The following is a 27,913-nucleotide window of genomic DNA, read 5'->3' on the forward strand; positions in this document are numbered from 1 at the left end:
GATTTTTCATTTATATCATGGTTTGAATAAAGAACTGATTGCATGGATGAGTTATTGTGTTTTTGAAGCTCATTAGAGGGATTCTTTTGCCTTTTATATTACAGTATTTTTGTACTTATAAACATTTTTATACTGGAAACCAGTGGTGGAGCCAGGGGGTGGGCAGGGGTGGCCAGGGCTACCTCTAAAAACTGATTGGCCACCCTGAAATTCTTAAACATGACTGGCTATTTGCCATGTCAGAGGCATTACCTACGTTGAAACCAGCTATTGTGTTGTTGTGTTTCAGCGCGCTGCAGAGACACTAGTTTCTGCGGATTTGAGTATTGTTTTTGTTGATGCTTTGACTTTGGACAATCATCTTCATTTTGAGTCCTTAAAGAGTTCAATTCAGCAGATTTAAATGTTGACACTCTGTCGAATTACATTTTTAATGTTAACGTTAGAAATCTATAGAAATGTAATATTTTTAAAATTATTTTATAAAAAGAAGTTAAAGTAGATTTGATTATTGGAAGTAACCCTCCTAGGTTTGGGGTAAGCCCCTAATGTTTTCCACGGCTGGCCACCCCTTCAACAGTCAGTGCCCCAGTTTGGCCACCCAGGTCAAAGCTGTCTGGCTCCGACACTGCTGGAAACATTTATCATCAATATCCTCTGGTAATTCCTGAAACACTTCCCCTTTTAATCCCATCTCAAGAACTTCTTGAATTTCTGGTGTTAAATGTTGGGTCCTTCATGCAACAATAGAAGAAACTTTTAAATTATCCCCTTTAAAACCTCTGGTCATAGTAAAAGTGAGTGTAATATTTACCATAAACAAATAACACATAGTGGTGGACAAAGCACACAGCTTCATTACTTAAGTCAAAGTATAGATACCACAGGTCAAATATTACTCCAATACAAGTGAAAGTTGCTCTGTCAAATTATTGCTTGAGTTAAATCACTGAAGTACTTGCTTTTAAAAATACTTCAGTATTCAAAGTACTTCCTAAAAAATCTTAAAACATTGTATTTTCACAATATATCAGTGCAGTAAAGAATACATAGAAGTACATTCTGTTACATTATGTTTATCTAGAAACCATTACTTGAAATCTCTAAAAACTATACCATGGAATAAAAACAGAAACTAAGTTATTCCAAAGCACAGACAACTTAGTTTGAAATGTTCATCTGGAATGAAACAAATGTTATGTAGCTCAACACGCTTTCTCAGGTTGGACTGTGAATGTTTGTATGTTTGAGCAGAGTGGGAAACGGGGAACATTTCAAATGATACGTATCATTCTTCATTTTAATAACCTCTAACACGGGCTGGAGATATGACCATGGGTGCTCAGGTGGAGAATTATAGCCATCATTACCACCTCTCAATGAACTGCCTGATCTGAGTGAAATTAGCTCTGTGTTTGCTCCACGTTCAACTCGCAAACACATTTTACTGTCTTAGTAATAAAAAAAATTCAGAAAAGAGAAGGAAATTCATGAGCTGACTTCAAAGCTAAAGTAGTGATTAACTAGATAGAAAAGCAGTGGAGTAAAAAGTACAATAATTGTCTTCTGAATGTAGTGGAGTAAAAGTAATACGTTTCCTCAAAAAATAATACTCAAGTAAAGTACAGATACTTAAAAAATGTACTTAAGTACAGTACTCAAGTAAATTTACTTTGTTACTGTCCACCACTGATAACACACAATGCTTATGTGGGCAGAGTGCTGGTTTAGTCAGTTCGATAAACTCCTCCAAGTGAAGGACAATGTCATTGTGCGTTTACCAAACATGTGGTAGTGTATAAAAAAAAAAAAAAAATAGAACGCTAATTCGAAATAAAGGCTAAAATCATAGTATCTGGGTGAGCACTGTATATGAGTGTTAATACTGTCTGTCTTTGTTGTGACAGACGGCAAATAGTCCAGGGTGTAGACTGTCTCCCCGTGTGGGCTAGGAAAGACTCCAAACCCCCGTGGGCCTGCACATGATAAACAAGTACAGGTAATGGATGATATGTCAGTGAATTCATGGTGAACTCCTAATGATAATAGACCACACAATCTAACATAAGGCTAAAAATAGAAAACTGTATGTTGTGTTGTGGCTGACTCTCTGCAACATTTCGCCCGTTGCATACAGATCGACAACATGCTGTAATGAAATGCTTGGTTAGATATGCAGAAATTTTCTATAACCCATATGGCCCTGAGCTCCTATGTGATGGAATATTACATGAGTGACTGTGACAGATACCCTGTTATTGGCTCTGAATGGAAACTGTTGCTTCACAGGGAGGATGCCTTCTGTCTTCTGTGTGTTCCCATCACATTTTCAATCACAATATTACATCAGCAGGTGATCTGGAGAGGTAGGCAATCAGCCACAACCCCACCAGCCACACGCCAAAACACACTCACTTCCATCCACTATAGTGTTTTTGGAGTCAATGAGGTATTACTCCCATCATTGAGATGTGAAAGATGAGACAGACAATAAATTCCCTTTAGCTCCACATGTGTCCTCCTGCTGAAATCTAAACACATATCAGACACCAATCTGCTGCTCTCCTCTCTGCAGTGGCCACGAGAGATTTAGATTTGATAGTAAAGTTTTAATTATCCCATAAAAAGCCTCTCTGGATCTGCTCGCTGACTTCAATTTGAAACAGCTATTTCCTTCATAAGAGTAAGAAGGCCCTCAGGTCCCCGCAGGAATCTTGATCATTAGTGTCTGCATTAAAATCAAGAAGCAGCCAAGCTTTTCTTTTTCAGTCTGAAACTAAAAGAGCCTTTAAACCTCTAACTGTGATAGAGGCAAACAATCAACCTCATGGACTCAGATAATCTCTCACACTGCATGTTCATAAATTTGTCTCTGCTCTGATGGTTGTGCGAGGAAACAACTGCAAAATCAAACTTTATGTGTATTTGATGATATACTTAAATGCTGGTATGAAGTGGTTGAAATGTTGTGATTTTGATTCCCACACAAACATCTTAAGGGATAAAATGTGATGGTCTCCTACATGTCGGAGCCATTAGCTTCTGTTGTTGTTAGCATTGTAAGATAATACCGGTTTCAAAATGTAGAAATAAACAACGACCAAGCTGATAGAGAAACTGCTTCTTTAGCATTATTTATGCTTTAAAAAATTAGGAAGTGGTTTATATGGAATTTAATCCATTTTCACAGAACCTATAAACTGAGGTCCCCCCGTCCAAAAAAGAAGAGAATAGAAAAAGTGGAATGAGCGCTGTGCTTTGTGGGAAACAGTACACAAGGTAGACTGGTCCGATGCATACTGTCACATTTTCCCAAATCAGTAGACATCCGGGGAGTTTTGGTATACTGCAGATTTTGCTCTTGTTCACATACTACTTACTACATACTGAATTTTGGCCAAATCAGTACGTATTACTAGTATAGTAGGCGGTTTCAAATACAGCCTATGTGATGGTTGGTGCATAAAAGCTATACCTGACAGCAACTCCACACAGATAGAACTTGTCCATTACTATTGATTCAGTTGATTTTTTTATGTTCTAAGTTATATTTTTGGGCCTTTCAGCCTTTACTCCACAGGACAGCTCAATAAAGACAGGAAATGCGGGGAGCAGAAACATGCAGCAAATGGTTTGAGGGCGGGAGTCAAGCCCACAACCGCTGGGATGTGAACTATTGCCTCTGTATATATGGCACTCACTTAGATCGCTAGGTCAGCGGCACCTGGATGTGGTAAACAAGACAATTTCTAATAAACACTATTAAAGTACAGCTTTTTTTTTTACTGTTGATACAGAAAGCAGCTATCTTGGATTTCAAGCTTGGGGCTACTGAAGTTTGTTCCAGTTTCCCATATGGAATTACAAATTCAGGGGGCACTCTGGGTGACATATCCGACTGGCATCTTAGAATTTACTATTTGATTAATACCTGTTATGTCACACAACGTCACCAATCCTTTTGTATTTATATGCGAACATACGATATTGGCTGTTTCTAACTAACACGTCTGACAACAGTTAATAGTATTAGAAAGGGTCATTAGCTAAAGCATGTAAAGCACTTCATATTTTCAGAAAATGCCTCTCTAAAAATGTCCACTTGAGGCTGGCTCCCAAACTCCATTACGTCTTGTACTAAAATGTCCATGTTGACTGCAGAATTAAGCCTGGAACAAAAAAAGTCGTATACCTGAAAAGCTTATTTCTTTTTTTTTATTTATTCACACTGTAGGGGGAAATAATTTGTTTTGTAACTCATTTATTTTGCTCATATTAAGGCTTCACATTGTTTTATAATATAAGCCTTTTACTGACAGGTGGCTGTGTTGCAGCTGTTTCCAGGAGGCCAAAGGCTCACCTCAACATGACCTCTTTGCCTGTGTTTATACTGACTGAAAGTTAGGCTGAGTCAGTGTTTCCAGTATAGCAACCAACAACTTTGGGCATCATTACGCCTCTTCAAAATACAGTTGCTGACATAAGTTCATTTTTTATACCGTCTATGCTCTATACCCACTTATCATAAGCATGTTAGCATGTTCCAGCTAAGATTAATAGCATGTTCAAGTTAGAATTGTAGTTAAAAGACCATTATTTCAACAGATGTTTTTGCTCCATAGAACCGTTAACATTAGCAAAGCATAGACTTTTTTTTGTCTTTTACTTTTAAGGTTATATAGTTAAAAGGATTTTGGTACAAATTTAGATGCAGTTTGTAGACAGCTGAGTCTGCAGTGTTTAAAAACATTATTTAAAAAGACTATTTTTCAAATAAAGTTATTTGAGAACATTTAAATAAAATGTTTCTGAAAAAGTAAAATTCTGAAAAAATGTATATTATGTGTGATCTGTGTGGCTCAGTATTTTGCCTGCATGTATGCTAAGGATGTACTTGGAAGTGACAATAAAACTGATTCTGATTTCAAAGTTTTCCATCTCTGCTGTTTCTGGAAAGAAAACAATGTACTTGGAGTTCCAGGCACATTGTTTTATTGCATCCAGCAATAAAAATATTGAGGGTCTTTTAACAGTTATTCACTAATGGCTTGTTTCCACCAAGCGGTCTGGTATGGATCAGTACAGTTTGGTACGGGTCGGATCGGTAACACCTGACCCTGTTTGCGTTTCCACAGCCAACCGTGCCCTACTTGGTGGGTAGTGTGTAAGCTGGATGCCGATAGCCGCGTCAGCAACGTAATAGCGTGACGTCATGGCAGCGCGACACAGTGTACCCCGCTAATAAATGCAATGAAGAAGAAAAACTATCTACCCGAAGTCCACTGGAGATTTAAACATGGCAGGGTTATGTGTTGTTCTTTATTACCGCTGTCGCACGGGTAGTGACGATTCTTTCGACCAATCAACGCACTGCAGTGTTTGTAGCTCCACCTTCTGGGGTCGGATCGGTATGTCTGGCACCCCAACAGAAGGGTACCAAAAAGTGGGACGGTACAGCTCGGTAATTTGGGGACCTGTCCTGGTTTTAGTCACTGGAAAGGCCACAAAATGCATGCCATACTGGGACGAACCGAACTGAACCACTTGGTGGAAACGGGGCTTAAGAGAACCATTTCGAACAATAGATAATCAACCAATCACATCTTCCCTCGTAGTGGAAGGGCCTTATCACTTACATTAAATGCCTAACTGCTTTAATTGTCTTCACCAAGTAAAGACAAATACACCCAGCAGTAGAAACTAATAATGTACTGAAATGATATAAAAAAAAAGATAGAACTGATATAACCACACAGCTGTACAGACAACAGTTTGGTGCATTCATTTTATGCAGAAAGAAATCCTGTGTCTCAGTATGGAAGGAACATGCTGTGATTTCTGTCTCCCTGCACTCTCTGCTCAGGACAAAGAGATCAGAGTTACTCATCTGAGAGTCTGGTGGTCTGTGTATCGAAGAGTAAAGACAGGTGGGCTAACTGGTATTCAGGCCATCCGATGCCCAGTTTAGCCCAGTGTTAGGGTGAAACAGATGTAAATGAGCTTTTAAGCTGCAGCTATAGTGAAACTGCATTCTCCGCAGCTACCTCATTCATCCCCCTCATCCTCTCCTAAGCCGGGGATCCAGACACTCATCGGAGGCTCGTGCCTGACTTTCTGGAAGCGAGGGAGTCATTTGGGATGGTGACCCAGATGCCCTCATCTTCTGTCTATCATGCCTCTGTTTCAGGCCTGAAATACGCTCATCTCCCAGAAGCTATGCCCGTCACTGTCTGGGCTCCTGTCAGGAATTTTCAGACTAAGAGCTTCATGATCTGCAGCGGCATGATAACAAAAACATCTCTCTCCTGCTAGGCTGACTTCTTTCTTCATGCTAAAAAATAACATCAGACCTTCCTTCAGAGTTTTTTTTCTATGTATGAAAAGCTCCTCGGTATCTGTAATTTCACTGTGACAGCTAACATAGTGTGCTCTCTTTATGTGCAAGAAGCTAGTGTCTGTAGGATTACTGTTGCCATGGTTTCTTCTGTTTTGATCATTCTTATATAATGTTATTGGTGGCTGGTTTCTGTGAAAAGTGAACACACACACACACACGCTCACAGTTTGTGTCAGTAAATGTTGCTAACCACCCCCACATCCTTGTCCTTCCTCGAAGAGAGCAGCCTGAGGACAAACAACAGCTCCTCTCACACCATCCTCCTTCTCTCTTATACTCTTTACACCCTCTTTCTCCCCCTTTCTCTCCCCTTCTTATCGCCCTCTCTCGCCCCTTCCCTCAGCCTATATTTCAGCCTCATTGTCACCCTCCTCCCTTGCCCCAATTCTTCCTCAACCCACTTTATCCCTCTCCAGTCATCTTTGTATTGATTTTTGCAAGGCCTCTGCTGTCATATCTCCATATCTCTTAATTCCCACACTCACTCTATCCCTCTCCACCTTGCAGGGTTGTTTCCATTCCTCACACACACACACACACACACACACACACACACACACACACACACACACACACACACACACACACACACACACACACACACACACACACACACACACACACACACACACACACACACACACACACACACACACACACACACACACACTTCTTCTCTATCATTTTTCCATCTCTGTCACACTCTATCGGTCCTTCTCTCCCAGATATGATTAATCTTAATCTCTTTTTCTACTCTGCTATCACTTGCCCCTAAAATATATTGTATGGCCTCCCATCTCTGTCCCACTTTCTTTGTTACATTTTTGGATTCTCCTTTTCATCTCTCCTCTTCTCACCTGTCTTTTATGTCCAAGCTTTTGTTGTGACTTCCTGTGTGACTTCACACACTCTACTGTAGCTTTTGAGCGAGGCAATGTTTGTAACGCCTTCAGGGCGCTGCATTGTGCAGACTGTTTATAGGGCAAACCACTGATAATGCCCTTTTTTTCTCTGATGCTATCACTGAGGAAAGAACACAGTGTATTGGTGCCATGCTCAAGACTAACGTACAGTCACTTCAGGGAGTTTTTGCTCATCGTGGCTGCAGGTTGGAATAAAAGAGGTGTTACTGTGGAGGTATAGGAGAGACAAACCTAACAACATTTGCTTGTGAATCCACATTGTGCCAGTACGCTCTTGGGACAAGGATGAGATGCTTTTGCAAAACAAAGTTTGAATTCAGGAAACAAATTTAATACATCTTTTAGAAGCACTGAAGTGGCTTATGCATGAGCCATATCATTGGATGATGATACAGCCCTCAAAGCAACGGGACAATTTTTGGGGAGGGGGGGTATCCAGTTGATTAAATAGACTGTTTTGCAGGTCAAGACTTCCTTTCCCAGGCCCTCATCATTAACCCCATACCAGCAGTACATTTATGCCCCTGTAATGTTGGGCCTTCAATATAAATGTTGTTAAGTTTTCTACTAGCTCTTTCACAGCAATTCCAAGCTTATGTTAAATTGGAGATAACTCATGTTGATCATACATCAATTATCACAGGGAAGAATAGAGTGGAGACATCGGAGGAGGTTGAATCTACAGTTGATGTAGGGTGCTTCCAGAAGTGCTGTAAATGCAGGAAATACAATGCCGCCCAGTGGAACAATCACTGGGCTTGCGGTCCACTACCTATCGGCATGTAGTTACATTTGGTAGGAGGTGCATGTCAGGCTACTACGTTGAAAAGGGCTTTAGGCTTACAATTTTTGCATGATGACACATAGAGGAGCCTCCACATGCAGCTTCTCACCCAGTACATCTGGCCTGATGGTGCCAAAAGCACTGGAGAAGTCAAAAAACATGACCCTCACAGTGCTCTCAGGCTTGTCCAGGTGAGTGTAGACGTGGTTGAGTAGGAAGGTGATGGCATCCTCAACTCCCAGGTGTGGCTGGTGGGCAAACTGGAGTGGATCCAAGACCTCCCCTGTGTTGTTTTGCTGGAGTTTTCACTCCAGCTTCCTCCTGTAGTTCTCCTTGGCCTCCCTGATTTGACCTTGGGATAGCATGCTTTCCTTCACGTTTATATGGAGCTGGAATCCAGTGGTAGATATGAACCACACTCTTAGTTTCTTTAGTTTTTTGCTTAGCTTCTATGATTGATTGCATGTTTTTTTTTTTTGTAATTTTTGTTGAGAGCAGAAGTCTTGTTTAGTTTCAGCCTTCTGCCTATTTCTGCCTGTAATCATTTTCGTGTTCACCAGAATAGAACCTCGACATGACTAACTTATTTTTTTTAAGGAAAAAAGAGTGACCTGAGGTGAGAATCTTGCTTTTTGACATATGAGTGATTTTGCTACATAGGGCTTAATATTATTTGGAGCCATCATAATCTTTGTTTACCTGGTTTTGTAGGATATTTACGTATATTATAGTGTACAGGCCAAGCTAAACTAACATGGCAATACACAGTGTTGAGTGTTCAGTGGCATCTGCCCATCCTGGAAGCATCTGCACAGAGGGCCAGTCCATCAAAAAGCTCTTTTCTGAAGCCCATCTTCTCTCACCTGCCCAGTCATCCCTATCACCTCCTGGGCATCATCTCTTTCACCCAGCTCCTGTCGCCTTCTTCCTCTCTCCCAGTCCCTCCCTCCGCTCCTACTTCCCACACGAATCACGTCCCATTTGTTCCCCGTTTCCCTCCCACCACTCTTCTCCTTTTTCTCGTCTTTTATCTCATGCTCTCCTCGTTCACAACGCATTATATCTTTTTGATATCCTCCATGTGTCTATCATCCTTCTCCCCGTCTCTGCCAGCTCCCTATTTCTTTCCTTATACTTCAATTTCACTGTTGCTTTTCCTTACCCCATCCTCCCCCTTCCTCATCCCCCTCCTGCTCACCACCCTGCTCACGTCCAGGTCTGTTTCCACTGATAAGACTTTCAGTCTCACACACACACACATTTACACACACACTTACACACACATATACACACACACTGTCTCACACAGATTCACACGCAGAGGGAGAGATAACGATGTCACATTGCCAACATAGTTAGCATCAGCGCTAACTGCTTTTACTCTCTTCCCTAATATCACTGCTAATGAATGTGTCATCAGTGATCTGTCTCTCTGAGCCAAACAGGAGCAGAGAGGAGGGAGAAAAAGATAGAGCGAGGGAGAAGGAGAAGGGGGCCTACAGAGGACAAAAAGTTCTTTCTTTTTTTTATGGTAAATCCATTTTGTTTGGGTCTGTGCTGAAAACAAAGTTATTACCTGACATGTCGAGGCCAGCTCAGCTATAGGGTGCAGTGAATAAGTTGTTGGCTCTGAGTCTACAGGCTGAGCAACAGGGGGAACACTTTATTACATTCAGGGACAGATAAAGTGGTTTTGGTCCGGGCTACACAAAAACATTCTTCTCAATCAAAAGGTAACAAACCTATGTCTCAATTTATACTACACATATCTGACTTTATTTCAGGCATTCTCAAGTATACCATAGACTGAATATAAAATGGACAGCGTTGCTCCGCCTTTTCCCGTTGTACGTTTTTTAAGCCAAAAAAACCTGTTCCAATGCGCAGCCATTGTGCAGCCAGAGTCTGCGCTGTAGAGAATTTCTGTGGTTGCTAAGGTAATTTCTGTGTTGCCACGGTAACGACCTCCGCCCTACAGCGTAGCCTCAAGAGATCTTATGGATTTTCCCTCTATGGCAGCTGTCAATCCAAGCAAACCCGGAGGTAAAACCACGTTTTTTAAACTCTAATAACTAACGAAAAATAAACTTTTCAGAAAAAAGAGGTCTTGGACACAAAACAGTCAAATAATAACTACATATCACCACAGCATACGGATGTGAGAAACATTTGTACGACGTGTATTCATTTTTTAAAGTTCGACTGCAGCCAGCCACCAGGGGGAGCAGTTTTTGTGGAAGCTTCACCTCAAGCCAAGCAAGCTGCACCCCTGAAGTATACGAGTAATATTTTACCAACTTAAACATTTTAATATAGGGATCAAATTTTTGTTATAGTGAAGTTTTGTTCAGACTCTAAATTTACTGTCCTTTTAGATGTGCTTGAAAATAGATAAAGAAGAATTCACAACAAAATAAATCGGAATATCAAAGGTATAAAGTCTTGACCTAATGGTTTGTTTTATTTATAGTTTATAGTTTGGGATTGATGTCAGTTGCTTAAATAATTGAGTGAATATATATGGGCTCCTTGGGGTTTGGACTCAGATACAATTACAACATTAAGAAAAATTGAAAAAAATGTTTTCTAAAGGTCTTTTAAATGGTAAAGATGAGAAAAGCAAACCTTATTAACATTACCAGACATTCTAAATTTACCTCCAGGGTTTCAACAATCAGTTCAATATAAGACAATCCCAATCTGTAGACGTTAAGAAAAACACCAAAAATGATTTAAAACAGTGGAGAGTATTGGAACTCTGTGCTTGGGTTGTGTGAATTTAAACGCTGTTATCCTCATTAGTCGGCACCAGGATTACTACATGGTTAACAAATGTGTGTCTGAGCTGTAGAGCAGCCACCTGCCACTAGCCAGGGTCATAGATCTGGTTAATGACTGCTGCCATGATGCTACAATGCTCTACTAACCGCATGTGAAGAAGAACAGCTAACATATTAAATCTTGTTGTACTAAGCAGTTTGGTAGTATTTTGATCTAGAAAGTGGAGATTAAGTTTTATGGAGGCTGGTTACTCTAGCATGTAACCACTAGACCTGGGCAATGCGTAACCAGGACAATGTTAACCTGCAATGAGGGCTAAAGGCTGGTGTGGCTAACATTAGTCCCACCTGATAAAACAGTTTCTCATTGTTTACCTTCAGACAATGTGATTTGTTTTATTGTGTTGAATCAATTTTGCTAATTCTTTTCTGTTTTTGGAGTATTTTCCCATCTTTAGACTACTCAGTTAGTCAGAATTTAAATTTGTTTTAACACTACCAGGGAATTAGTTGGATCAGAACAGTCCTATTCAGAGTGTCAACAATACAGAGAAGGTACAAAGAATAAGATGGAATCAAGGAGGACATTGATTACCTGACTTGAAAGTCTTTCTCTAAACGTTACTCACTTGTACTGTGTGCATTAATAGAGTTATTGGCAGAGGTGTCAAAAGTATTCACATTCATTACTCAAGTAGAATATAGATACTAGGGTTTAAAAAGACTTCTGAAGAAGTTGAAGTATCAACTTAAGCGTTTTACTCAAGTTAAAGTATAAAAGTTCTGGTTTCAAAACTACTTAAAGTATAAAAGTAAAAGTAATGTAAGGGGAAAAAATGCCATTAAGGACAAAAGCTTAGGCTGCGCCACAGGGGCCTATAGTGCACTACCCCACCTCCCGAAAAAAGATGTTTCTAGAGGCCACAATGACTATAATGTTATATAAATATGATAATGTTGAAATACTTGGGTTGCACCTGTTTCATCCGCAGGAACGGAAGATATGATGTCTCATTGCCTATAAGTATTGTAATGGTGCAAAAAGTCAAACTCCACAGGCATGTTGCCTTTATTGGAATGTCAATGTACATCCAGCATCAAGCACCCACACACATTCAAGACCTGGAACAGCTGGTGTTGACCAAAAGGGTCTTACTCAACACGAAGGCTAGATCGCTTCAAACTAATCTAGGTTAGCCAAAAATTTTGATTACTTAATTCAGACACTATCACAACACGCGCATAGATGTACTGCGGCACACCATAACATCAGTTAAGCACAGAACATGTAACAAAGAGTTACTAAAATCAATACGTGGCTACAGTGGCAGAGAGAGGTCAGCACATTTCTACCCACAAGCAAATCAAATCTGGCAAGTTTATTTTTCTGTGTTTTTTAATTTTTCAATCCACCCATCAATTATCTGTATCTCACTCATGCGTGAGGAGGGGCTGGAGATGATTCTGGCAGTCGTTAGGCGGTGGCGGGATTACACCATGGACAAGTCGCCAGTCTATCATTTTCAATTGACCAAACAAATTAGGAGGTTGTGTAGGGACTAAAATATAAAAGAATATTCAGCTGGTCTTCGTCATCCATTGTGGGTTCGACAGGAACCTCTTAACGACCAGTAGAAGCAGAAATTAATTTTGATGTTGGCCTTTAAAAGCTGAGCCTTTTCAAAATTAGAAACCACTTAAATCTAACAGTTTTATGTTTTGGAATTCCAGGGTGCCACATCCTCAGTATTGAGTTACTTGATGGGAAATAGCTCAGGTCATGTGAGAAGCGTGTGATATTTTAGTGAGTGTGAGCACACTCCGATGTAATTCCACTTGGCTCTTCACAGTCTGCTGTTTCCAACATGGTGAAATGCAGACAAGTTGCCAAACACAATAGCACAGAACAAGGCTGTGATTAGTTTCATGACACAGCAGCTGACAGGCAGCCTGTAGGCAAGAATAAAGAAATACATCAATAATGTATGTATGTGAAATCAAATTTCCTGTTTTATGTCTGAGAAGTTGCTCTTATTGGGGAATTTATTTGCATGAGCTGAGGAGGTACTTTAGCACAAGGTGACAGGGAAAGGAAAGTGTGAGCATGAGTCATTCCCACTACAGAAATAAAATCCTGTTTGGGTTTGATGAGAATGAAAATAGACTCAGTCGCTCTAATTATCACATAAATCTTTTTGTTTTTGGCTAAGAAGTACATAAATTAGATTCTTGATGTAACTCTTAAGCTTTTTTTCACATCAATTCCTATTCAATGTGTATCAGCAGGCACCTACTGAAATACATTAAAGCCATCAAATACATTTATGTCTGACCCTCGTCCCACACACACTCACAACTCAAATGTCATCCTGTTCTGTCCTAAATGTCAAAGCAAATGAAAGTCCTCCCAAAAGAAAAGAGACTGTCACTTGGCTGCCGTGTGTGAACATCAGTGATATTCAGTTCTGAAGCCATTACCTTGAAAATCTGCTCTAGACCCGCAGGCATCTAATGTATGTAGATGCAGACATAACTTTTCCACTAATCGCGGTACAGTTATGAAACAAACCCCAGTACTGAAGTTCTTGTTACCAACTTCACATCTGATCTAGGACAGTTTGTAGAATAAACAAATCCAGTAGTGTGAATACGTTAATGTTCAGAGCTGAGATAAATGCTCTCTTTAATACTGATAAATCGGTGTTGTTCCACGGAGCTCCAATTAATTATTTGTTGCAGTGGAAGAGTTGTTCATTAGGTAAACAGCAGTGGAAAAAAAACTCCTGCCCTCCCTTTATTTTCTGTCATATTTTATTTAAAAATCCTGAAATATGAAAAAAATAACAAGTACTGGAGACAATAATGTCATCCATTTACCTGTTTAGAAGTAATCCTCCTCTGCTATCTTGCCCACGTGTGGAATAAGAGGCAAGTCTTTTTTAGTAACTCCTTGAAAGCACAATAGTTCAACAGTCATCAGATAAGAGTGACTCTAATCCAACTGGGTCTCCACAGTGACTGCTGCAGTGGATTTATCTGCAGATTAAACACCTCTAATTGACAAGAATGTGAGTGTGTGCCCTCAAGTTGTTTCAGTGCCCTGTTTGTCTGCCAACCAGTTTAACACAGTGAAGCAAAACTGATTCTTTTGGTAAAATAGCTTGTCATATAGGCTATATACGTCATGTAGTCATTTCTGCAGCTACGAAATCAGAGCATCAGACTTAATCAGCATAACCCCAACTTCAAGAATTGGGTCAATGGTCTGGGGCAGTGTAAGGAAGTAAGTAGTGTAATGAGTAAAAATGTTATGTTCACTAATTACATTAGAGTTAATGCTCCTTGACTTTAAATTAGGTGACCCACTTTGGGAGGTGGATGGTTCCTGTCTTTCTTTTTAGATATGTTAGCTTGGAAAGGAAGTGGATCTGAGATAACCTAGCTAAAAAGGTACAAACACTTCATCGGGCAGTCCAAACAATCTTGTGTAACTGCAAGGCCTCATGTAGAAGTTTCAGGGTTGGAGAATCATACCCACTCAGCCACACTAGAGCTAACCTTGAGCTACTTAATATCAACATCCATGTTTTTAAGCACGATACATAAGCAATGAAAACAGTCATGACCACATATCCCCCCGTTCTAGCTTTGCTGCACTGGCGATTATTCTATCTTATTTTTATTATACATTTGCACTGTTTACGTATTCTAGTATTGTATTTTAGTATTGTATTGTAAGCTATGTTTGTCATTTGTGCTGTTTTTGTCCTGTACAGCACTTTGGTCAACTCCGGTTGACTCCGGTCAACTCCCTCCTAAGCTCCTTGCTAGTACACGTGTGTGCAGGTAATGAAAAACGGAGGAGAAGTTGAGTTGTATTTTATACAGTCTATGGGCTGAACAAGCTCCGAGCTCTGACCTCCGTGACAGACCGGATATTGTTGTGACGTAACAAAAACACGGAAGTCTGAAACGGCTCGTTTCACACACATTTAAAGAAAGGTGTAGAAATCAGAACAGAGGCAGAATAGATTTTTTCATTCTCAGGGGGTTTGTAGACATGCCAGGGAAACATATTTCAGGTAGAGAACCATTAAAAAGTTGATTTTGCATGATATGTCACCTTTAATGTCCTGGTAATATGCATACTGTCCCAGCCTTTGAGGACATTTGAATAAAACAGAGTCCTTCTAAATAATTATAGCAACAACATTATTTCTTTGAGGATAAAACAATTGCATAAGAAATATTTGAGCACTGAACCTCTTGTGGAAAGGTGTGCTAGCTACAACAACATGGAACATTTCACATATGAATCTCTCTTGAACATTGAGCGTGAAATGACTGTTGTAAATTATGCTAGAAAAATGTGTGAGAATACGTTTTTTGTAATCAGGGGGCCTTACTGCTTCATTCATGATTGCATAACAGCTTAGAAAACATGTAATGTAGTAAGTTATTATGAGTGTGTGTGCGTAGGGATCAAATAGGCCCTGAGCATGCAGTGGTAGGTGTTTGTTGGACTTGGCCTCCACCAGGCATCATGACATGACCGACCCCTGGCCCAAGGGTCACAGGCCAGACTTTTCCTTTCCTGTGATGAGCTGTTAACTGACCCCAGGGCAGTCAGTCAGGCTAGAAGAGTGTGTTTCTGTGTGTGTGAATCTCAGCAGCCTGTGATCTGATTTACCCTGACAAGGCAACGGGACCGAACAATAAAAATGTCTATTTTCTCTCTCTCATTCGCTCCGTCACCCTGTGTGCTTCAGGCAAAATGGGGGAGGTGATTAAACATAACAAACCTACAGGAAGAATGACAGTCTCAAAGAGCCATTTTTGGAATCTAAATCCCCCTCTTGTGTACAGTATCTATAACACTAAACCAGGAACATTTGGCTCAGGATTCTGCAGCGTCTCTGTCCTGGTGGCATGTTCTTGAGAGTGGATTTTTATGATTTTAGCTCTCACCTATGGGACTTGTTTCCATTTTTTGACGTGAAATCCCCAAACAAGCCCAAGTGTAGAAGATCCCAGGCCTCAACAAACTGGCACAACCTGATGAAGTGAATCGTACAAGCTATTCCTTTCCTTCTGTTTGGATTGCTCCCAGAACCACATTTTTGTAGATCATCCTTTTTTATCTCTAAGTCTTAAAGACCTAATGTGTGACTCGTGTATTGCCATTTAATTCAAGTCACAGAGCAAAGCTTCTGTTCTTCTAACATCCAAATCCCTGCTGATCTTTGTTAAGCTGAGCAGGCTTTAAGTTTAACAACACTTACCGCTGTTCTGAATGTTTGACTTTTTTAACCATCTGGATGAGAGAATACTGTGTCCACTGCATAAAAGATTTTGAATGTCTTCCACAAAATAAACTCACTCCATTTCTTGTTCCATGATATATCTTCATGTCTGGTATAAAACACCAGATACTAACATTATCTGATTAAATTATGTTTTAATGTAAAGCATAATAAGCAAAGGACAAAAAAGGACACTATGTGCTAATCAAAATTATATTTCATATGCAACAGATAAAGCCACTGTGAGGAGTTTTCAGCTGGTAATGAAACAGGCTGAAATTAATATAGATGCCTTGTTGTGACCATAGACTATGATTAATAGACGGAGTACCCGTGACGTCACCCATCTGTTTAAGAAGCGCTGCCTTGAAGCCTATCGTCCGTGGGAGCCATATTGGAAATGCTGAACTCAACCTAATGTCTGTTGAGCGATTGTGAGGTAAATAGGTGGAATTTGATCCTCCTTGTCAACAGCTACAGTGTTCCCGCCTGTCAATCAAGTCAGCTGTGCCTCTCATAATGTAAAAGTTGTATTCTTAAAATCTTCGAAACTGTCGCGTTATGAAAAAATTCATCCCCTGTACAGTGTGTGCCAATTGAGAAATTAGCTATTCATACTACACTCGTTTTTTGTACCAGGCTGTAAACATGTTTATTTCTGCTGTAAAGATCGGCAAAATTTTGATTGGTGTGTATGTGGTTTGCGGTACTTCTGGAGCCAGCCTCAAAAGGACACTCGAGAAATTGCAGTATTTAACACTTCCACATTGCTGCTTGGTTATGACCTACAAAAGCAAACCAGCCCACCAGTGACAGGATTGAGTGTTTCAGTGTAGTGTTTTTCTTGAAGTCTTGAAACTGCAACCATTTTAGTCAAATATGCCCCCATAATTGAATCTGTGAACCTCAAAATATATTTGGGATTATTTGTGCTACTTTTTTCTTTCTTTTTTTCTCTCTTTCTCCTGTCTTTTTCCTTACAACTCTCCTACCACTAAACACTGGGGTTAACTCACACCGTATCGCTACAGACAAGCGATGCATAGGAAAATGAATCCGTCTTACATCTATATGACTTATGTTTAAAGCAAGCTGCAACCTCCAGTCTAAAAATATCCAATGCGAGTCCAATGCGGAAGTGCTAAAAACTGCAGTTCATCAAGGATCTGCTTGAGGCTGGCTCCGAAAGTACCGGAAACCACAGACACACCAATTCAAAAGTTAGCCGATCTTTACAGCAGAAATAAACATGTTTACAGCATGGTTCAAAAGACAAGTGTAGTCTGGATAGCTCATTTCTCGATCGGCACACACTGTATGGGGGGTGAATTTTTTTCTAATGTGGCAATTTCGAAGATATTGAGATTACGAGTCTTCCAATGAGAGGCACAGCTGACTTGATTGACAGGCGGGAACACTGAAGCTCAAAGCCCGCCTCTTTACGTCACAATCGCTCGACAGCAGCAATCTGTCTCCCACCGAGGAATAGCCTCAAAACAGCGCTTCAGAAACAGATGGCTGACGTCACGGATACTACATCCATATTTTATACAGTCTATGATTTAAAGCCAAGATATTTTTAACAGCATTTTTTCAGTTAAAGCGTAATGTTTAATTTAATGGTACACATTTTTTAGCATGTTTAGAATTGTGACTGAGATTAAACACGTAGTCATTACCTGAATCACTTGATTATTCATCCATGATGTCTAAGGGGAACTAATGGTGCATCCTACATGAATTCAAACAGATATTCATCATGAGTCATGTATTACTTTAATATAAAGTAAGCAGTAATTCACCAAACAATGTGTACCATTATTGTAAAGTATTATTTGTTATTTGTTCAGTTCATTATCAAATGAGTTCATTCATTGTTTCAAATATAGGCAACAAGTAGATGATCAAAATATCAATCCCAAAATGGTTAACATGGCAAACGTGCCTGCTAGATATAAAGATATTAGACTTGTGGCATTGTCAGCATTCTGATTTTTGAATTTGAGGCAAACCACCAATAAGTGCAGGAACTTTCAGAGAGGCAGATTAATTTGTTTTAATTGAATCTGTCATATATATTTTATTCAATAACTTGTGCTTGAACTATCATACATTGTGTCCCCTCGTCCAGGCTCTAAATCCATACATCTCCATCTCTGCTGTTTTTTTTTCTGCTTTCTAAATCTGTGCTTGGACTCACTCTTCGTTTTTCATCCTGCTTGTCTGTTTATAGAGACTCCCTGAGCTGTACGCCCTGCAGCACACTGAATTGTGAATCCAAACAGCTGGAGCAGCAGCAGATAGACAGTGACTGAGAAGGGGGAGGGAGGGGGAGAGATATACAGAGTGAGCAGGAGAGAGAGAGAGAGTTGAAAAGCATGCCAAGCGAGTGCGAGGCGCTCACACTGAAGCAGGCAGAGGAAACAGCTACAGCAACAGCACGCTCCTTCCCCGTGCTCTCTCTTCTATCCTCTAATCCCACATCCATGCCGGGGAGATGGAGGGTGCCCTGACCCACTAGAGGAGCACCGTCTTTGGGAGGAGGGAAAATCTCAGCGACCCCCTTCTCTCCAGTGAATGCCTGGATCATTTTTGGAGGGGACAATCAACAAGAAGGAGTGAAAGGAGGTGTGTACCCACGAGCCCGTCGGCAGGAGGGAGGGTGAAGAAGAGGAAAAGAGGGGGATGAGTGGCAGGGTTGGCTCAGCAGCTGATGCCCGGGACTGAGAGAGAGACAGAGACAGACTGAGGGGGAGCTGAGGAGCAAAGGGCTGGCACGTGTAGAGTGCTGTGTGCAACTTGTTGGCTGAGAGGAAAGGAAAGGAAAAATCAAATACACACACACAGCTGGACAGATGAGGAGGTATCCGGGAGCACGCTTCAGTCCTTGGTAAGTCCGCTGACACACACAAAGCAAGACGTACATTTTCTCCTTAATGGTTGCTATGGTGTTAAAAATAGAGCTCAGAAACATTTGAAACGCAACAGTGCTGGTTCATGGTTGACGTTTACCCATCTTGACAAGTCTCCCTACTTGCCCTCAGATACTTGCAGCAAAGGAAGGAGGACGATAAGGAGAGCTCATGCGTTTGTGTTTGTGTGTGTGTGCGTGTGTGCCAATGGTCATGCTGTCTTAAAGTCCACATCCATGAATTCAAACCTAAGAGGCATTTCATAATGGCTTTCATATGCTGTCGTCATGATGCTTGCAAATAAACCTCTACTGCTGTAACGTTCAACAACACCAGACAAATTAAACAATCACATCACACTTCTATCAACACTTGTTTTTGCGGCTATTACACACTCATTATATTTACTGCGAGTGGTTCGTTCTGCACACAGTGTGGAGCCATAAATTCTGCAACAATAAAAATCTGAAAGCAGTTGAAACTTGTTGTGGCTGCTGCAAATCAGAAGCCAGGACTTATTTGTGCACTGAGACACGTATAGCACCCCTTACCACGCTGCCCTGCTATGTGTGGTAACATGACATGTGTGGCCATGTGTTATGTCACGTTGTGGCAGAGTGCATATGGCTTATGACAGCAGGTTTGCATGAGGTGTATCTGCCAGACGCTCATCTGTCCCTCCATCTAACCCTCCTCTCTCACTGTTCCTCTTTTCTCACCATCTTCCTTCTTTCTTTCTGTTTCCAATTATAGGCTGTCACCTCTCTCCCTTTCCTCCTGATCCTATCTCCTGTTTCATTCTCTTGCTAAGCAATTACCTTTACCTGACTTGGCCCCTCCGGACAGCACGGATTGTTAGTTTCCTGTCGGCCATTTCAACAATCAAAGTGAGGCATAGATGAAGGAGGTAGGAGAGGGGGTTTCACGCCTATTTTCCCACATGGTCGCCTGAACCTGAGAACAGAGAGTGACCTCAGTGAAGCCTGAACGCAGCTCACACTGCATATTACTGCTGCTCTCATAGATCCAGAAAAAGATATAAAAACAGGAAATAGCTGTGGAGCATTTTCAGAGAGAACAGAAGAATTACGCCTCTAATCATGCAATCAGCTCATTATTTCCTGCTCCTCATTAACTTGTTTGGGTTTCTAACTTTATCACAGACTCGTCTGCCTTTAAAGAAAACAAAAATGGAAAAAAAACTCACCCAGACAGAGCTGGCAGGCAGATCGCTTCGAGCATATGGGCAAACTCTCAGTGTCTGACAAGGGAGCTGAGAGCCCCTACAACTTTTCGCCCCAGCTGACTCCTTGTGTTAATTAATATGCAGACCTCTTGCAGTCTTTCTTTTATTGTAGATTTTTTTCCCTCCCACATCTTAAAACAGTAAAGATACTTGATAACCCTTTTAGTGCAGCAGTGTGTTGCCTATCTGTAGTGTTGCATCACAGGCCTTACTGCTGTCAAAACAATGTCACAGAGTCTAAGAGTACAAATGAGAGGATGTAGGATTGCTGAGAAGAAGAAGATAAGAGGGAGAGGACATAGTGAACAGAAAGAGGAAGGCAGGAATAGTGACTTTAAATTGAATTAAAGGAGATCTGCGCGATAATGGAGCAGAGATAGACAGGCAAGATAGAATTGAGATGTTGGCAGAAAAGTTGAAGAGTATAGATTAACTTGTTTTTCTAGGAAGGTGTTGATGGCTGGTGTATTTTTTAAGTGAGACTTTTCAGCTTCAACAGGGAAAAGAAATTCAAGAAAGGGGCGGAGAGGGAAAGACAGATTGCCAGTGGGAGCAGAAAATATTTCACTTATTCGTTAAAGCGTTTTCTTAACGTGTTTTCTACCTTGCTTTCATACTTATTACCAGACTGTGCTAAATACTTGATTCTGATTGGTCAAAACCTCATACCAAATGTGGCCAGTTCTGCACATCAAAAACAATGCTAGAGACTAAATGATCAGCATGTCATATCAAATCAATCCGCAGAGAGAAGTTGCGTCACATTTCATTTCTGCCTGTTGGCACTGTTATAGAAACATTAGCTTCTGTTAGCGACAGTCACCAGGCACAGATATGTGAGCAGCCTGAGGAGCTACTGAGTAAAAGTGGAGCAAGATCTTGTCCTGCAATCAAGGCAACAACAGCACAGCCGTTAAGTGAATCTCTAAGTTTTCTATCGCTGAAAAAAAGAAACTTAAAACATTGATAAGATGATCGCAACAATGATGAAAGTTGTGATGTTTGCCTTATTTATGTTGTAAGGCATCAACTGAAAAGCTCCAAGAAGAAGGAGAGCTGAATAGAGACTGAAATTTCAACATAAATATTCCTGCAGAAATCTAGTTCACATTGCAATACCTTACCCTCAATGGAAACATACAGTTTAATGTGGGTTGTAACAAATAAACAGGCTAATGTTTTAACTTGACCTTGTATTGAAACATTCAGTTTCATGTTAATCCGTTCGACAAGGAGGCTGATAGGAGTGCATTGCCATGAAAGCTTACTGACCGGGGAATCAGTTGGACTGTATTTTTAGTTACAGTTCTTATTTTAAATCAATGAAACCATCTTTGAATCAATATTTTCAGTGTACTTTTTAATGTCTTTATTTGACTGTCGGCTCAAAAGTGGAAAAATATAAAATGAACTGGTGGTTATACGAACAAGAATCCTGACTTGGTGAGCAGAACCCGACGCGTCCTGTTCATTGATTGTATATTAACACTGACACTGATCCTGTACCTCTGCCTCTGAGAGGTGCTGACATACTGCACTGGTGGAGCTAAGGTCTTGACTTGAAGTCAACACTCAAGGCCAAATTCCACCAGATCCGTCTCTGGTCCATCTCCGATCCATCACGGCACCGGATCTGATAGGTTTCTATTCTAGTCAATGTGTTAACCCCCACTGGATCCGCTCCGTTGAGTTCCGGCTGCGTCTCTGATCTGGCAGGTCGGAACCGACGGATCAGATACACAAGACTTCTATTTTTGCCGGATGCAGGAGCAGGACGCATGAATTCAGCACAGGGCAGTTGGAGCGGGACAGGAAGTCAGGCACCAAAACAAAATTGAAACATCAGGTTAATTTTCAGAATAAAAGACTCTGTGTTATCATTAGATGGTTTTTAACTTAACTATGACAAAAAAATGTCATTTAGAGTGGAGCCAGGCCTGGAGTCAAAAGGTCAGAGGTTTTCAGAGGCTGATAAAGACAACATGGATGAGGAGAGGAGGAGAATCCTCAATTCAGTGATTGCCGTGGAAAACCTCGGTCACATGACTCCAGATGTCCGGCGGTCCTGCTCCATGCTGCGTTCTGAAAACGCACTGCGTCAACAATGTTGACGGACGAGAGAGCATGGAGCACTTGTCACAACCGTTTTTATGTACAGTTGATGGACAGGATTCCGATTTGCATAACCATTATCACATCACATGATCATAATCGAGCAGTCAGATTATCTAACGTGCTTCACTCTTGAGAGTGGGAGTAAATAATCTTTTTATTTACATTATCATTTTTACTTTTTGTGGCACTATAAGCAAATTAAGAATGAGAGTGTTGATCTGAGAAACTTCATACTTGGTGTCCAAGAAATAAACAGTGTGCTTGACAGAAATATCTACTAACACAAATCTCTTTAATCTCTTTTAAAAATTGTTGCACATAACACCTAGCTTTGCAGATCCTATCCTTTTGTACACTGTATTTTAGTGTCTTTCAGTTGATTGTTTCAGTTTATCATCCTAAAACATTACTGTTCTGTAGGAGGCTGTGTTTCAGCTAAAAAAAGCTTTTATTACCCACTTATACTGCCTGACAAGCACAAGCAGCAGAGGGCCCTTAAGTAGCTATAACATCAGTTAGTTCAAATACATGCTACCATTTACCTTGACAATAAAGGGGCAGGCAGTAGCTGCAAGAAGAAAGAGATAGGGATTAGGTCTGCAACTAACGACTATTTTGATAGACGACTAATCTATCGACTATCCTAATGATTAGTCCACTAATCGGATGATGAAGTGTACACATATTCAGTGGCTCTTATTTAGCCATCGGCTTTTAAATTCAGCTTGAGATATTTTTAGGCCTGTGCTAACAGTAAAGACAATAAAGATGACTACTTAATTCAGAAATATTTATCTATGAACTGTGCTGCTCATTAGGCTGCTACAAAAATAAAAATAACTCTATTAAACTTTTGTCTGAATGGCAGGATGTATTCAGGGTTGAACTGGTGAATCATCTGCTGAAACCCTTCACCAGCGACCATTGACAGTGGTCTCATATCAATGACCAGCATGTTTAGTACTGACTCAGTGAGGACAGTCGCTTGTTGTGGGGTACAAGTTTGCTTCTTCTGTCTGGAAGCTGCCTTACTGAAATTGATTAATAATAATAATAATTATTATTATTATTATCAGAGGACCAGTGCATAAATTGACCTAAATAGAACTGAATGACAAAAATGGCCACAAATGTTTCTCAACTCAACTCAAACTCAAAATATGCCTGCTTTATCATGGATATGTATCCAGTAAAGTGGTCAATATAAAACAAAACAAATGTCACATTCAAATAAAAAAAAATATTTGAGTTACCATAAACTTGAAAATCGCATAAAATCGCACCGGTATACAAGATGCACTCTGTATTTGAAGATCTCTCAGAGATTTAAAACTGTCTTCCTGCGTAGCGATGTCTATTGTGATCAGTGATGTCTACAACGTGCAGTTTCTGTGTCGCTCTTTTTGTTCCGTTTGTTTTCACTATCGTGAGTTTGCACTCCTACTAGCTACAGTACGGTAGTTGAGCTCGCAGTCTGCAGGGAAAGTTGTGAGGCACCAAGTGGCAACCTCCGGTCTAAAAATATGTGTCCAATGCAGAAGTGCTAAAAACTGCAGTTCATTGAGGATCCGCTTGAGGCTGGCTCCGGAAGTACCGGAAGTCACATACACACCAATTCAAAAAAGCCGATCTTTACAGCAGAAATAAACACGTTCACAGCCTGGTACAAAAGACGAGTGTAGTCTGGATAGCTCATTTCTCGATCGGCACACACTGTAGGGGGGGTGAATTTTTTTCTAACATGGCAAATTCAAACGTCACAATCGCTCGACAGCAGAAATATGTCTCCCACCGAGGAATGACCTCAAAACAGTGCTTCAGAAACAGATGGGTGACGTCACGGATACTGCATCCATATTTTACAGTCTATATGAGGCACAGACCCCCAAGATCTCTGGCCGACTCCTCTGGTCACTCTTTAACTTAAATATAAGACTCTTTGAATCAAAAGAGCACTCCACAAGGTTAATTTACCATAAACAAACAATATAACCCTGTTTTCTGTGAATGCTTGATTATGACCAACTGAGGTAGCAAAGATATGAAACAAGTCACATATCCTGACCGGTCTGTGTCACTGTCTGTTCCAGCACAGCGTGCACTCAGCTTTCAATGAATGGGGATGTGTTTTTTAATTTAATCGTGTCACGTTCGCACGCAGTCATGCTAGGACAATGCGTGATTTTCCAGGATATTTTACTTTTTTTCCAATTTCCCAGGTGTTTTCCAGTACTGGAAAACTGGTCAACTGTTTGCCATGTTTTCCAGGACGCGTGGGAACCCTGCATTTTCTCTTCCTGTTGCTTGCCGGTCACCAGTTGCGCTGACTCACGATGACGTCACCGACTATTATCGACAAATGAGTTTGTAGGCAACAAATGTAATTAGCAATTTTTGTAGACAACGTCGACGAATCGCTGCACACCTAATAGGGATAGATGGAGATTAGAGAAAGGCTATCCACATATGTAACGTAATGGCTGTAAATGGCTCCTATAGGTCAAAGGTCAACCATGAAGTTGTCTGTACACCCTACTGAAGCTAAACGATGGTTGAAGCTGTGAAAATAAGGCATTAGTTGTATGAGATCATGATTCTCCTTTCAGGCTTTAAACCCTCTGCAGAGTGAGGTGTTCAGGAGGCATGGGAATTTGAGAAACACAGAAGGTTGAGGCTTTAGGGGATAAATAATAAGCGTGATGCTTCTGCCGAAGGAGAGTAACGAGGGGCTGTGTAGTGAGAAGATTTGATTAGGAAAGTGACCCGGGGTTGGTGGGTGTGTCTAAGGGGCTTTTGATCTCAGTGTGTATGTGTTTGTGTGTGTGAGGATGGGTGTCTGACCTTGAGAAATGCATAAAGCATTTTAAGAATGTCCTGTGAGTAGGATTGCTGGCGTTTAATTGCTGGATGGTGATTGAGGTGCATGCAAGGACAAGGGCACAACGCCCACGGCTATCACACACAGCTTTAATACCCTAACACACTCTTACACACACAATAAAACACCAGTCTTCATTAAACTGTGGCATTACAGTACAGAGCCTTATTGTTGCATCAGTGGCTGCAACAGAAGTTAGAGCTTTTTCCACCAATATCACTCTGTTGAACAGCATGTGAGAGAGAGAGAAAGAGAGACAGTGTGTGTGTGTGTGTGTGTGTGTGTGTGTGTGTGTGTGTGTGTGTGTGTGTGTGTGTGTGTGTGTGTGTGTGTGTGTATGTGTGTATGTGTGTAGAGGTTATGAGACTTTTAAGATGTTGGCTGCTGGTAGTGTCGACATGAACATTGTAAAAATGAAGGGCATGATCCCAGTAAGTAATGAACAGGTGGGATTCTATCCCAGGGCAACCCGCTAGTGGGACTTCTCTTCTCAGCCTTTTTCATGGCTCCATTACGATCCCCTGACCCTTCCTAACCACCTCCTCTCCCTCATGTTGTTCCTCCTCCTTTCACTTGCCGCCTCAAGATAAATTATTCCCTCTCACACTTTCCCTGTTTTCCTCATTTTGCCCTTTCACTTTCCATTTGCTTACTTTAATTTGCTTCCCCAGCTGCTTTTTTTCCGACGTGACCCCTATGCCTCGAGATTCTGTTGTTTATTCTCCCGCTCACGGTTTCTTTCTATCTGTCCATCTGCCTGTCTGTCTCCCTCCTTTTCCCCTCTCCGTCTCTCTCCATCACAGCTGCTTTGGTCTAATAGAAGTAACACTCATAATGAATTAGCATTTAGCTTTGCTTCGTTATTCAGTCTGACATAACCATCCCTGGAGTCATTCTCAATCTCTTTAATATAAACTCTCAGATTCAATTTGGTAATGCTTGAATCTTTCCTTCAGAGATACAAAAATTTGGCCTGCTGGCCGGGGGATGGGTTTCAAAACCAGTATTTTATTTTGATACCAGTACTTGATTGGTAAGTAGTCTGTAGTAGTAGTAGTAGTAGTAGTAGTAGTAGAAGAGTCTGGCTCACATGGGTAAGTGTTCCTGAAAAAGCTGTTTCTTTTTTTCTTAAATATAGAAAGGGACTGCAGATCGATTGGAGTCTGGTAATTCATTCCACCTACAATCAGTAAAGACAGACACCTTTTTCTCTTTGTAATCCTGGTAGTTTTCTGGTATTTTGTATTGAATCTGTTTTTGACCAACCTTTCAGTAAGAACGTGATGACTCTGAGTAACTATTACCAACAACCTTTTTGCTGTTGTTGCCAATCTTTTGGTGTTTGAGAGCAGCTGTTGAGTGCTCCCTCAATAGCTGTTTCAACTAGTTGGACGAAAGTCAACCATTTAAAGCTTTGTAGGCACGTTAATAGCAGGGATTGTTGTTTTCCTACACGATCAACTGATTAGCAAGCAACAGAAAGAATACAGTTTCCGGCACCTGTTGCAGAAAACAAGCTAGTGTTTAGTGTGTTTCTTGTTGTGACTTCTATCCAACAATAAACCACTTGACCAACTCAAATACTAGAGACCTTCTGAAGTGACAAATTTCCTAGTAGATTAAACAGAAATTTAAAATCTGACTGACCAACTAGTCACAAGGTAAGAAAACATTCAGAAAATGTTCCGAATAGAGGACAATGTAGTCTACATGGCTAAACATAGGATCACAGACCCTGCTGGAAAACCACGTCAAATTGGTTTGCCAAGTGTGACTAACATTAACAGAGCTAGCTCCACCAGCCTTCAGTCCACCTTCAGATAAGATAAGATAATCCTTTATTTGTCCCACAACGAGGAAATTTAAGTGTTACAGCAGCAAAGTAGACAGTGCAAAACAATATAAAGCAAACAAGAGCATATAAAATAGAAATTATTAAAGAGTTATTAGTAATTACAATTAAAGAAGCATAACTTAAGATGTATATACACAACTAAATAAGTAAATTTACAAATATTTACAAAACCAATGAAAAATGTGCACAGACTTGTAGCCTAGGTATAAAACAATGTACAGAACAGAACTGAGAAGATAAGTAGAAAAGACGTATTGCACATGTAAGAAAAGAGGGATGGGTAATTATTGCACGTTAATAAATAGAAGGGGGAAATATTGCACTTGAGTCCATTTTTGTGAGATTATTGCTATTGGTTATATAAGACCTTGCAGGTGAACTTCCACATGTCTGTGCTGGTTATGCATCACTCCAGTCGAGTGGTTTCATGCCAGTTCAACAAGACACCTCCATCCATCCACCCATGGCCAAATTGCTCTGTAACTAGTGCTAGTAGTGCTATGAGATACCATCTGTCGTGTGTGCCTGTTTACATCCAGTTTCATAGAAGAGCTTGTGTTACAGCCTAGACGCAACATTTAACCAGCATTTTGCGCCTAGAATAGTATGAATATTTACGATTCATTTAACTGACTAGTAATTCTGGTGCCGACTAGCGATGGTGATCACGTTTATTTACTTAGTTCAGAGAGAAGGACTTCAAATGTCAACAATATCCCT

The 27,913-nt window shown here is 40.6% G+C and overlaps 2 protein-coding genes across 2 annotated transcripts in view; one reads left to right on the forward strand and one right to left on the reverse strand.

Moving 5' to 3' along the window:
• The window catches only part of LOC117826516 (junctional sarcoplasmic reticulum protein 1), a 119,443-nt gene that overhangs the window by 40,936 nt on the left and 50,594 nt on the right, over positions 1 to 27,913 (reverse strand). The gene's annotated exons all lie outside the window — the stretch shown is intronic.
• The window catches only part of LOC117826513 (leucine-rich repeat and immunoglobulin-like domain-containing nogo receptor-interacting protein 3), a 57,320-nt gene continuing 47,933 nt past the window's right edge, over positions 18,527 to 27,913 (forward strand). Inside the window, exon 1 of the mRNA XM_034702624.1 lies at positions 18,527 to 19,077. The gene's annotated coding sequence lies outside the window, so the exon portion shown is untranslated. The remainder of the gene's footprint in view (positions 19,078 to 27,913) is intronic.

The sequence above is a fragment of the Notolabrus celidotus genome, chromosome 15, assembly GCF_009762535.1.
Source record: "Notolabrus celidotus isolate fNotCel1 chromosome 15, fNotCel1.pri, whole genome shotgun sequence".
In the NCBI taxonomy this organism is placed as follows: Eukaryota; Metazoa; Chordata; class Actinopteri; order Labriformes; family Labridae; genus Notolabrus; species Notolabrus celidotus.